General features: G+C 41.2%; 1 long non-coding RNA gene across 1 annotated transcript; it reads right to left on the reverse strand.

Moving 5' to 3' along the window:
* Positions 1–941: 941 nt before the first annotated feature.
* LOC119655703 lies at positions 942–1725 on the reverse strand. Its single transcript, XR_005249943.1, has 3 exons — positions 1608–1725; positions 1302–1525; positions 942–1249 (listed from the first exon to the last, which is right to left on the reverse strand). It is a non-coding gene; the product is annotated as an uncharacterized LOC119655703 (long non-coding RNA).
* Between the last annotated feature and the right edge of the window lie 12592 nt (positions 1726–14317).

The raw sequence follows: 14317 nt of genomic DNA on the forward strand, positions 1-14317 counted from the left end.
TGCTGTTGGGTTGTTCTGTACAATATATCCGAATGCCATCTTCACTTCTTTTTATGACCCATGAAATTGCACGAGACTAAGATGAGATCCTGAAATTGCCACGCGACAAATTGGATTTCGAGTCATCTATTCGCAGAAGCCGTTCCCGGGACAGCACGTTCAGGCTTCGGAAGGATACATCCTATATCTTTCAGTATACGTTTAATATGGACACTGAGTGAGTCAGGGTAAATGAGAGTTGATGTACCTGTGCTAAAGGAAATTGTGTTCCAGGTATCCCAGGTTAGGTGATTATTTTTATTCAAAATGATTCCACAAAAGCGGATTTCTATTTATTTTATTGGTTTAGGAACGTATTTGAGCACTTTCTTTCCTATTTCATTGATCCTGTGCTCTATTGAATACGGATTGTGCACATTACCGTTGGTCTTTGATAATCTTCTGATCAACAGTTTTAATTCTCCATTAGATGAGGTGAAAGATTTCTATTTGCATTTAAAAATGGGAGCGCTTTCATATAATTGCGTACTAGTTGGGCTGGATTAGCCTACAGCCAAGCCCTTTTGAAGTTCTTTCACCTTTCCCACATTTGTTCAAAAGCTTCCTTCCTACTTGACACTGCCTTTTTCTCGATGTGAATATGATCGATTTGGTTGAATGCCGGCCCCCCGTTTGATGCTCACGTCGAATTTAATATATTCTGATGGGAGAAGGAGGTGAAAGGTACCAGTAAATTTTTGTTGCTGATGGGGTCAATAAGCCTTTGGCCGTCATCCTCTTTTTCTTCCTGAAAGCTGCGTCATATACAATTCACCATAATAACATTCGCTGGCTTATGCATGGTAGTTAATATAATAGAAAAGACGGAACTTTAAGTTGCTTAACCCTATACAGTCACACTTGGTGAATTTCACCCCAAAAGAATGTTGAACTCCTCGAAGATTACTTTAAATTTTGATAATAGCGTGGCGTTAGAATATTGTAATAAAAAATACTCTGTTTACTAACAGATTTTCAATTATTTTTTGGCTTTTATGCGGAAATATATTAATTTTTTAAATGAAAGACAAGCATTTTTTATTAAGTTAACTTAACAAATTTTGAATTCTAATTCTCATAACGTACTTTTGGCAATCCTTCAAAAACACATCCAAATTATTTTTAGATTGACAAGATCCATTACCGAAGCGCGATATTACCTTTTTGACGTTGGGTGGAATTCTCTCAATGTTACTTTAACGTGATTTTTCTGAGATATGATCAAATAATGTTAGTTATTTTATTTCCGACAAATTCGATACCTGCTTCTCCGTTTTCTTGCACTTTCTTGGTTAAAATCGTATGATATCCATGTCCGCTAACTTACTTCCCAAGCGACTTCTTCTTTTCGTGTGCGAAGATGTTGATGTTTTTACGGGATATCTCCAGGAGCTGCTGGTTGACACATTGTGAACGTCTCGCCCACCATTCAACCTGTCAGGCCGACCTTGTACCGGCTATCTACTCTATCAAACTCCTCGGTCTGCTATCTCGATAATAAAACACCCAGTAGAGTCTCCGTAGAGGTTGCGGAAGGATTCTGAAGGATAGTTTTCGATGGTACTTACACTGCTTCGGGTAGCTCAGTGGTTAGCAGACTTGGCTGTCGTAAGGAAAGTTACGGTAAAAATCTCACTTGTGTCAGTGGGCTTTGTATTGTTATTTGACGTGCATCAACCAGTCGACTCAGCTGTGTATAAGTACCTGAATCAAGTCAGGGTCATAATCACGGGCGAGCGCAATACTGACCACATAACCTTCTACAGAGTACTGTAGTGTACCATTACGGCCTTGAATGAAATGCTTTAATATACTTCAAGATCCTGATCCAATTAGATTATTGCGCCAAAGATTAATATATTATAATTATTTACACTGCTCACTGGGGTTGACTCCCTTCCAGATCACGATGTCGATAAGGCAAATGTATTTATGTAATATAACTTCAGTTCTTCCATAACTTCCAATAAGTTTGCACGCAGAATGGATGAGGAATCCAGGGTAATCCACTCATCGACAACAACCTGCCCTGGAGTTCGTGCTCTTTGTTAATGCGTCACCTATCCACTCCCACTTTCGCTTTCCCGACGACGAGTTCGAACCCCGCCGAAGTTGCTCTTGTTTCAGGTCAGAGTACCCAGGTGACAAGATATATACGAATACCTGGAGCTTCCGAGTAACATTGGCAGTTCCTTTTTATATGCTACTCCCATGTAGCAACACAGATAAAACATTGTCGCAGAGCAACCGCAACCTTCATGTTGGCGTTGAGGTAGCTGCATTTTCAAGCGGGTTAAGTACTGTTAATTTATTGAGCGACTTCAACTCTGATGCCGCAGTCGGCAGCAGCAACAGCTTCTATTAACGCAAATAGAAAGGCCACCATTCATGCAAACGGGAAGAATTAATGATTCGTCAAAATGAGCATCTTGTGCCTTTTACTGGCTGAATATCTGTCTTTTTTTTCTCGGTAGCAGGTGAAAAGATTCAAAACCTACCGTTGGCTGCTCCATATGGTTATATGTGACTTTTACTCACTAAAACAACCTCATTCTCCTTCACTCACCACTCACGGAACTGCCATTTCGGTACTTCATCGCGGTGCGGGATGAATTACGAACTGCGGCTCCAAAGCTTCTCTTCCCTTAGCATATTGTGGATTGCCACCATTAGTTTTTTCACTGCCTGAAAATTCAGAGGCTAGCGCGCCGTCCAAGATATTCACGGGTGACAACTGCAACGTATTCGGCACCTTCTTGAATCATATCCCATATCGGGCTATATGCGGAGTTGTCACGCCTAAAGCAGTATGCATATACCCTCCGTGTCCGCTTAAGAATTGTGTTAGATTTTACCCGTCTATGACATCGTTTCATCTTCTACATCTGAAATAATTCTGTAAATCCAGTGTGAATCATCCTCTGCCACTCCAATATTGCTTCAGTTCGTGCCAACTGTCGACGTGAAGTGTAGGATTCGCTGATTGCATATATAGAGTTATGGAGGGGTCGAATCTCGTTCGCGAAGATGTCGATGGAGACCACGCCTGCTATCACACAAGCTGGTTCGGCATGTAATCTTTTTCCTACTTGTTTTATGTTACAATACAGGGGCCCAGACAAGAGCTACATAAAGCTGAATGGAGCTAATAACTCTGGAGATAAGAAGCTGACGGCTTAACCTATATTCGGTAATATTTTTGGCAATAGTGTTATAACTCCGAATGCTTTTGTTGCTAAACTGTCAATATGTGACTGGTCAATCGTGACTCCCGAGTATTTGAGCGCTGATTGGGAGTGTATGGTATGTTCACCAAACCTAATCTTCATCAGCGTTTGCTTCCCCCGTGTGGTGATCAGAACTACCTCCGCTTTATGCTCTTTGACCGCTAGACCAACACCTTCCAGCCAAGATATGATTTCCCAAACTTCCTGGTTTGTCAAAATCGCGATCCCCTGCGAAACCGATAGTAGTCACCCCCTTTGGGGAACTGTAACTCCAAAAGTCCATTTAACATTATTATCTACTGAAGAGGACTGAGAACCGATCCTTATGGAACCATGCAGGATGTTCATGTGTTTAGGTCCATTGTCTGAATTGCAACACAATAGACTCTTCCGGAGAAACTCTCTCTTCGCGGCTAGAAGAACTTCTTCTATGGTTTCCTGGAAATTTTCATCCGGATCTACGTAAACAGTGGGTACATACGATTCACTTGGGACTTGTGGGAAGAGAATACTAACGATACCTTGCAACAAATCGGCGAGAAGTTGGCCATTTGTTTCTTGAATACAATGTGGCGTGAGGCGCGGAAGCGTTACATATTTTCTGCATCTTTTAAACAACCATCTTTATTTTTTCTTCTACGGTTTCCATCGGCATTGTGTCCTGCAATAATATTTCCCCCTGTCTGTCTATCACACCCATTTTCTCAGAAGCGGTTACTCCTATTATCACGAAATTGGATGGAAAGGCAAGGACTAGTAACAACAAACACAAACAAACAAACAAATCCATGATTTTGCGTTATTTCATTCATTATTTCCCATTCAGGGAGGAGTCTAGGTGGTCGAAAGTGAACATTATTTTCACGAACCCACTGTCAGGAACTACTCAACCAAAAAATAAAACAAATCGAAGTAGGCTATAATGTCCGAGACCACGATTCACATCAAACTTGCCAGTATCATGCACTATTTTTATAGCCTATATTACTATCACAGATACCGGTATATACCCCCATACCGATACCTGTTTAAATAAAGTTAATAATAGTATCCTTTCCTTATGCTTCTCGCGAAACCTTCAAATATTACAGTAAAATAAATGCAGGATACTGGCAAGTTTGATATTAATCGCGGTATTACTAACAAAGCTATAATAGCTCAGAATTGTATCTTTTGTTCAAATTTACTGCAATCTAAGGCTGAATGTATGTATTAGTCTGAGATACTATATACATAAACATTATGAGGTGCCAATAGCGCAAATATATACTAAAATATTCTAATATAGCAAACACATAAAGCTTTTCACACCTTCCTTACGGTATTCCAACTTGTTGAGTTTTACTGTAGTTTCGTGGGGGCAGCCGTAGTTCCAAGCACGCAGGCCGTTTATTATGTTCACTATACTATCCCCGGAGATCACTTAGCCATTGAAAACCATTTTCCAGTGACAGCAAGTGCGCAAATGAAGAAATTCTTACTGAGGTATCTTCGTCTGAGGGTTGAGGCGAACGGGCTGTTTCCTCTCCCTCCTCACATTGGCTTCATATAGCCGACAATAACATCCGTCTTTTCTGTTTAGTAGTTTAAAGAGCAGCGTCTTGTTAAAAGCCCCATCAGGGTTTTCATATACGTTCTTAAAGGGCATCAAAAACGCTGCTCTACAGGCCCTGGGTTCTTTCACAAAGGTTTTCGGCTGTCAGCAGGAGTCCAAATTTCTCCAATCGGCTGCGTGAATCTTTGCAATTTAACCCTTAAGGATAGACTCGGTAAGCCCGTCAGTCGAGTTCCTTATTAGCAGCGATGTTAGAGAGTTTTAGCATCCATATCAGGAGTGTTTCGTTTAGTCGGCCTATTTTCAGCAGCAACTGCTGGCAGCTACACACCAACTGTATGGATATATTGTTGTTGTTTGGTGCTGATAAAATTGCTGGACTGTTGTAACAGATTCACATAGTGAAATCCGATCATTTTTGTCGCAAACATTCTTCTACTACCAATGAAATGGCAGATACCTTCACCAGGAATACGGTCGCCATTTTACTAAAATGCCGGGTATGTTTCATAAACGGACTTTCCGAGAACATTACTACTTTCGTTGCGTTTTCCACAAATGACGCATCGCATGGTGATTAGGCCAAAGTATGTCTTTTCAAAGAGGAGCCCTGCGGCAATATGCAGGATTTCAGATATTGTTCCTAGACAAAGTGTTTCTTTTGTTAGCATTGAATCTGGATATGCTCATAGTACTTTACCGTTTGAATCAGCTTGACTTCCACCAATGATAAGGTGAGTAGAGTGTGTATTGCATCTACAAATGTAGCGATAAATATTATAGCTTGACCATCCGCAAATGCTTGCGCGAAGACTCTAGGAGCCATAGCAAAGTGTACGTTACGAAGAGCCATAACAGAGGGGTCTTCGGTCCGACGGGGATGCAGATTTTTTTCCACTCCAGCATGTGAAGAATCCAACTGATCACCAACGGATCTATTCTCTTCTGTCTTGCCGCGCTATCAATCGTCGCCATTGAGGCATAATTGAAGGCATTTTCGATGTCTACACCTCCGGTTTATTCTTTCTCGGACATGGTCTTATCAATTTTTGCTGTGAGTTCTTGGAATGCTGTCTCCGTGGATTTGGCCACCTAGGAATGCATGTACCACTTATGAACTGATCGATCTAACTTTCCAGTCCTTTTAGCAGCAATAAAGTTCAACTCTTTCACCCGAAGACCTTTGTACCACGGCAGTCAATTGGAATGAAAGGATGTGCTAGGCATGAACATTACATATTCAAAAAATGCAGACCCAGCACATTCATTATTAGAGCAGAAATAATGTCATCCTGTTTCTTATTCCCGTTTTCCCGCTTCTGCATCCGTTGCGTCTCACTCTTTAAACGTAGATCATCAGTTTTTATGTTGTAGATTCTCGTTGCAAAATTGGCTCCATGGTGATCGTTCAACCGACATCAGACCTGACCAGTGATTATCTGGGTTGTTTCTACAACGCCGGCAATGGACTTGATGTTCCTTCCAGGGATCGTAACTCAGTTCTATTTTCTACGTTGCCCAATCTGTTTTCCGCGGATTCTGAAGTGGAATTGTTGTGAAACCAATGGAAGTGGATCCATCATGGCGCCTATAATCCGACAGCGTATTGTGGTTAATACTTTTCACCAGGGGATGCCTGACCACGTACAAGCAAGTAGGTTCAGCACTCAAATTGGAGATCAGCAGATCTGTTGCTACCAAATATTCTAGTAGTCCCGATTCTGTCAAGTTGATATTTTAGCTTGCCCAGGATATATGGTAGGCGTTCACATAACATACTGCTATTGTCCCCTGCGTTTAGTTTGGGGATAATGGCATCTATTGAATGCTTAGTTGTAATAAGCAATGCATCAAAGACTGACCTTATCTCCCTGTTGATTTTTTTGGGTTAGTTTGGCCTTTGTAGTGTCGCCATCATATGTGTCGTTATTTAAGACGATCAATGTAGAAAGTCGTTTGGGGGTGGGTCTATCACCTCCTCTGGCATGTCAAAAATTTAAGCTCCTGACTTCCCCATCAACACCCCATGGTTCTTGTATCGAGTATATAAATGTCTTATTTTAAAATGCTGTAAATATATTTTAAAAATATTGCAATCGTCATACACGCTTCAGATGAAGGTACCATGGCTTGCACATTACCTTCAACGGCTTTAGGTGCCGTTGTTTGTTCCCGAACCTTCTTAATGTCCTTTTCAGGAATGCCGATAGTAAGGAGCCCGGCTGGTCTCCCCTATTGCCTCTCTCTACTACTTTGCTGGCTAGTGGTATTCAGGTAAAGATATTGATGTTATTCTGCACACCAAGTTGTTCCAACACCTTAACACCATTACGCTCCCCTTCTAGAAACCAGAGTGCACTTTGTGAATAAGTTAGGTGAGATACGGTCTTCAGGGTTACTCGCGCACCCTCCCAAACATCGCTGAAAGAGGAGCAATACTGCCTGAGCCCGTTCGGTGCTTTAGTTAAAGCGAAGTGCCTTGTGATGGGGCAGACCTTACAGCTCCTAAGTGATTCGCACCCTTCGGCATCTTCGCCGAACGGGAAAAAAAGACATATGGAAAATAGTAACGAAGGCTAGTAAAATCACCGCCGAGCGAACATTGCGAATGCAATGCTTACAATATCTACAACAACCTCCTAGAACCAAGAACTATTAATATCAAGAACTTCCAAGAATCGCCGACAGATTAATGAGCAAAAAGGAAAAGACATAAACGCATTACGGACGACATTACGTTAATAACAATTTTGGTGCTAATAAAACAATGCAAGCCTACAAAGCTGGGAAAAGGATATAGATGGGACTAGAACCGAAAATTAAGCTGGTAGTCGAACGGTTGGTGTCCTGCTTTACCGATTTTTTCAACTCCTCCGGCATAATACCAACTAACCATTAGCAATCCTACATACAGAAATACTCATACTGTAGACGGCCAACCGTCATATAGGAGGTTGACTCAGCGATGGATGGGCTGGAAGCAAGTAAAATGTTGGTAATCCATGATATACCCGTGGAGCTATTGAAAAGCAGCAATAATTGCATAAAAATGCCTGCTGCATATGTATTTATCTAGCAAAGAAAGAAGAAGCAGAAAATCCCTCCATAATAGTGGGCGAAATACAAAAGGACGATAAGTTAATAAGTAACAATTGCAAAAGTTTCTCACTGCTTTGACTGCAGTAAAACATTCGTCACAATTCATATTCAACAAAGTTATGCTCCAGTTTGGCATCGCAACAAAACTACTTCATTTCACGAAACTAACCATGATGGACTCAACTTTCCAAGTCTAACTGATCATCCATTTTTGATACTAAACAATGTCAGAAGGGGACAGTCTGACCCCAATGCTGATGAACTTATTTCACGCATTTAGAAAAGTTCCCGTTGATAGCAAAGCTATGCTGCTTCTACAGTTTACTCAAATGGTAGCGTACACCGTCGACATCACCACCCATCACCTTAACGCACTCCCTCCCCATCCAGCGTATCAAGCCACCGTTGTTTCGGCCGGCCTTTTGGTCGTTTACCATCAACTTCGATGTTCAGACCAATCTTGGCAAGTGAAATCATGTTAGCACAATACTTTTCTTTAATCCAACGCAATATCTTCGTCTCCATTCCCTCAAGACGCCGTTTATTGTCTTTTATAGTCGGCCAATACTCAGAACCATGGAGAGTGACAGGACGGTCAACATTCCGGTAAATTTTAGATTTGAGACGTTCGTTGATCCGTCGATCACAAAGAACACCAGTTGTGGAGCTTCATCCACGTTGCGTTGATGCGTGGAGCTATTTCATAACGCGGTTCTCCATTGGCTGATAGCATTGGCCCGAGATATTTAAATCGCTTATTTTCCCGTGTTGTATGAAGTGATCATTCCATTTCTGGGCAAGCTGCGCGTGATCATTCTTGCTATTAGACGCTAGGAAAACATCTGTATAAAGCAGTGCATAGGGTACTGAACGTTCGATGTTTCGTGTGACAGTGTCCATAATAAGAACAAAGAGGAGTGGTGAGAGGACGCTTCCTTGATGACCACCAATAGAGACACGAAGCAGTTTTGATACACCCGTCATACTTCGAACTTTACTTTCCGGGTGCTTTCGCCATCCATCCACCGTACCGTTCTTGTCATTAACGCAACAGAAGTGTTCGATATCCAGTGTAAGTTGGTTTCGGCTTTTGCAAGTCGATACAGATCTCCCTCGCAATCCAGAGTGTCCAGTTTATCATAAATATCTTTGTAATGGAGCGCTTGGGTGACAGCGATCGCTCTCTTTGCTTCCCGGTTCTAATTTTTATAGATTTGGCAATCTCTGTTCGACACAAACAAACAACAAACAAAAACGAAGTTGTGAATCGTAATAGGCTATCTTCCATTGGTTCCAGTATTCGGAACTTAGGAAATTTTGAGCACCAGCTTGGGTGCACAGAGCTCTAGGTGAAAGTATTTAAACGTTTTTTCTTCTTCCTTGTTTTTGTCGCTTGATATTGAATTTATTTTGTTTCTCTTTTTCCCTCCTCCTTTTTAACCCCGGCAAACTCACCTTATTAAGGGGCGTTCTCCAATATAATGGCCTGAGGGTTTTCAAGGCAGGGAGGGAACTTGAAGGCAGCGCCTTATGATAGATCTGAGGCAGGAGAAATATCGATCGAGGATGTGATCCGTGGTGGATCTTCCTTTTCGATTGTGCACTCAGGTCCAGAATTTTACGGCACCATGTGCGCGGTCCAGCCGTTATTTGTTTTTTATTTTACTTTCAGGTTTAGCTGGCGCGTTAGTCATTCTTTAGGCTCGCCACATTTCCGAGCCTGGCTAGCAGAGAGGCGTGCTAACACGTCTTGATGGAGCGCTTGCGGACTTCAATATTTAAGGGCGCACCTTCGCGGTCAAATTCGCCATATTTTTAGGTTTTTGGGATAGTTTTCTCCTCTTGGTCATGTTTGATCAGTCAGGATGGTCTTTAGTCCATCCCAATTTAGCCATTGCAAACTGACGGATTTACATACCTCATATCAGCGCTCTAAGCTAGTGGTGAATAGTACCACTAAGCGTAACCTGCATTAAGTGGTGTTCTGAAACGGGTTTTCTTTTTGTTCGACGTACATATGTATCAACAAAAGTCTCAAATCCAAAATCAGTCGCAGCGTTGTTCACCCTGCCGCCTCCTATGTTTCCCAATGATCGTTATCTACCCAAGGCAATGAACCCCACCTCGCGTTAATGCAGGCGAAAATATTCCTTTGGATCAATGGCATAACACGCTATTATCAGCGAGCCGATTCGATATTATGATAATGTGATTCACGCTGGCTAACTCACTGAGATTGGTGTGAGCATCGAAGCCGATGGGAAATGATCAGAAGGCCAATCAAAACAGTAATGGATTGTTGGGCTGTATGATGATTTGGGAGTTTTTCCACTCCACCCGGACCAAGCCTTCCGCCGAAAGAACGGCGAAATTAACTGCTGCCGAACAGGAAAAGACTAAAGATGATTTTCTGTGAGTCCGGTACATTTCATCGAAACAGTCCTCGAGGGTTTTCATTCTCCATAATCTGCAAATATAGATTCGATTTAATTTCAATTACATCACCTACCAGCTTCCATAATTTCATGCGCTGCTAGGTTTCGGATGGAAAAACTATAAAACATAAAGTCATCGATAATGGAAGTCACGATATTCAATTTTCAACTTGGGTAAGTCCAGGCAAGGGTGGACGTACATTGCGTACATGCAAACGCGACTACTGCCAGTTTCAAAAGTTTACCACTTTAAATTTCTTCCAAAAGTTCGAAAGAAGGCAATAATTATCAAACTCAATTCAAGGTGAAGGGGATTGAAAACATGCTATTTATGTAACGGTAAGGATTGGAAATGGAGTACACACATATCTTCTGTCACGTCGTCATCTCTAGAATGAAATTCACCGTCACCAATCGAATCGAAAATAGTCGAATGTATCATTCCAGTTCCTTGAATTTCTGGTTCATCGTATCTTTTCGATCAAAAATATCGAGGCCCGGGCAAATGATTCAGGTGAGAAGCTAATATCACCGAGGTAACATGAACCCTAATGGCACCTGAAAATAAAGCGAGTTCCAAACAAGAAACTAGTGTCAATCTATTGAGCGGACAAATTGATAACCGAAAAGTGTCATTTATCAAATTACGTAGGTGGTCAGAGCAGGCTGGACTCGAGCCCGGAGACATGCCTCGGCTTCGAGGTGTTGCTTGGGCTTCTATTGCGCTTGAATGGACGTGTTACACTTTACTTTGCATATTATGGAAATGAGGCAACACGATTCTGGGCTTTAGTCGATGCGTGAAATATGTCGTGCCGGGTTTAATGAAAGGTGACAAATTTGTAACGCCTACTCGTACTAGTGTGTAGCTATTTAAAGTGCCGTTTAGCCTGTTATCAGGTGGCGGTGTCCGGCAATGATTTTGTTTTTCGTATTAATCTCAATTGGGAATTACGTCCCAGATACCGGTATATGTAAGCGCCATCAAATTAACCCGTTTTAAGATGGACTAATTTTGGGTGGGTATTTCCAGTGGAAGAGGAAAGAAGAGGAAGGGACAGAAGGGATTTATGAAGGAATGCAGGAAATTTAGGTGCTCCAATGGGGCAGCTGAAATTAAGAAGCATTGAACCTTGTGTATAGTTTCCATTGCCGCCAGGCTCTTATTTTGTGATGAATGCAATTCAAATAAGTGTTATAATAGATACGTCAATACTTCAGGATCATCTCTCCGATAGTTATGTACCATTTTCTGCTGTAAGAATCTTATTTGCTCAGTTCGATCTGAGGGTTAAATGGATTTCCTTATAATATCCGATAACAAAGAGCCGCTTGCTGGAAATAAATCTCCGAAAACGACTGGAACTAACAAACAAATGACCTTACGCCAGTATTAGAGGTATTCAAAAAACTCGCGCAGGCTCGTGCCCAGGGGCTAGATTTCTTTACGACTACTCACTTCACCTAGAAATTTACTATTAAGATGATCTCAACAAGAACAGCAGGGGTCCTGACAACTTCATTTCTATTTGACATTCACCGAACGTCCCGAAAGGACACAACTTGTTCCCGATACGGATGACAATGAGACGAGAGAAAGTTTCCACAATGTTTCGCATGCAGACCACATGCAGGAGCCAACGTCCTTTCCAAGGAATTATTCCCGTCATAGTTGTAAAAGTTTATGACCGTTTCTTCGGTGTACCTTTCAGTAGCAGAGATCATCTTAACTTTTATGGTGTTTTCCGTAAAATAAAAGACAGGAATGGAGCGAGAAGCGAACGATGCGAAGATGACAATGACCGGCAGGGAGAAAAATATTCTTTAAACTGATTCAGTAGAGGAAGGAAATTATAGTGGAGAAAAGACCTTACATATTGGTCGTGCGACTGTAAATCTAAGCGTTTATGTTGTTTGCTTGATAGAATTGAGTTATTTTAGCAATAAAGTTGGAAGGTTATTTGGCACTCTTAATTGTTTGACTCTGTTGTGCTCCTGGAACTTTATAGCTACCTAGCTGTGACTGCTGGTGTACACGAGACTGGCTTGTATTTCTATGTGTACACACAACCCTCGGAAAAGAGATTTAATCGGTTCTTAATAGCAGTACTCTGCTGGTACTAATACCAGTCACCCCGAAAACGGTTTTTATTATTTCTATTTCTGGTTTGGTATTATTCACAATCGATGCATCCATTTGAATTCGTTTATTTCCCAAATTAATTAGAATGAAAATGCAGGCGGGGAAATTATGAGACTCAAATCTAATTTATTTTCAAACCTTACGCACTGAATTTTAGTAGGGATATCTCACAACGATTTAAGGGGGTCATCCCGTGTGAAGGCCGTTTTTTTTGCCTTTTTTTGAAAAATTATTTTGGAGGACTGGATAAAGATAGAAACGTGATTTTTTCACCATATGTTTATTGATATCTCTATGTGATAAATTTTTCAGCTTGATATCGTAGCTAGTTTTCGGAATACGTGTCAATTTATGCACCCATCTCCAAAAAAAGGTGTTTTTCTGCTGCCACGCTCGAGGGCGCTGTGTTCATCCGAGGAAAAAAACTAAACGGCATTTTAATGTGGACAATATTCCATGGTCCGCAAACTAGGATAATTAGAAAATATTAAAAGGTAAATTTTTGGGTGACTTTTAAACTTAATTTTTTGGATTCTGGTGTTTTTTTACGGCTTTTTTTATGAATAAAAAAAACGACCCGTCCGATTGCAATTATCTTAGTTTGCGGACCGTTGAAATATGTACTAAAGAAGTCGTGAAAATTTCAAAGAATTTGGTTGGATAGATTTTGAGCAATGGTGGAAGCCGATTTTCAAGATGCAGTTTCGAGAAAAACGCATTTGAAAATTTAAATGTGATTATCAACAGTAAAATTTTAAATCACCATTAATCTGCTACCCTCACCGTCCGTTTCTTCAAAAAAGTCTTGTAAGGCCGATTGTTGCTCTCTGGTTTCAATTCTGGCTCTTTTAGCGAGGTCAATCGATCGTCGTTCGGACCGCCAAATTCGCGCTTCATTTCGGTGGTCGGCATAAACCACATATGTGACCAACTTGATATCCCATTGTCACTAGGATTTTGAGAATGCCATTGAATCCTTCATTGAAAATCATTACAGCCAGAAAAGTGGCTATTTCTACGACCTTGGCCCTAGAATGAAGGTGTTTAGGAGCGAAAGTCCAGATCAATGCATTTAACGACTCATTATTATTCTGGGTCTCTGCTCCTAAACATCTGTTCAAGAGATCATCTCGTGACAAATCTTCGTAGATTGGTTTGATGACTGTTTGAACTCCTTTAGTCAAAGGTGGTGGAAACTATCCTGTTCTCCTTTAGCTTCCACTTTGCGCCATTTGCACCAACTGTCCTCGCCTGCTGGACAATTTTGACGCTGAAGATTTCCGTCTATAGAGCATTTATGGAAGAAAGTTGCCCAAATTTCTTGCTTCATTCCTTCTATGCAATTTGCATGTCAACGTGTCGCCCAAAAAATGTAGTGAGGTCGTTAATAACCTTATCAGTAAGTTTTCCAGCCCCTTTTCCACCAATGCCTTTGTGATTCTTCTTTGCATTTCTCAGCCACGTTCCCATTCTTTTCTCGACGTTTTTTACAACTACGTATATTTTATTATTTGCAGAAATTTGCAGAAATACCGGAGAAAACTCCAGCAAAATCCAATATACAATATACAAAACTTGTCGCAATTGGAACATCCATGTTCATGCTTGCTAGAAGTTTCTTTGCTGATGTTGATGCGAAGTCCTTTTTCTTCTCTGATAAGTATCGATTCCCATGAAATACTCGTTTTTTAGTGCGAGCATGACATTGAACACAAGGCTGTCGTGCGGCAGGTCGCGGTTCAAATCTCACTGGTGGCAGTGGAATTTGCATCGTGATTTGACGTCGGATACCAGTCGACTCAGCTGTGAATGAGTACCT

This window comes from Hermetia illucens, chromosome 4, assembly GCF_905115235.1.
Source record: "Hermetia illucens chromosome 4, iHerIll2.2.curated.20191125, whole genome shotgun sequence".
NCBI classification, from domain to species: domain Eukaryota; kingdom Metazoa; phylum Arthropoda; class Insecta; order Diptera; family Stratiomyidae; genus Hermetia; species Hermetia illucens.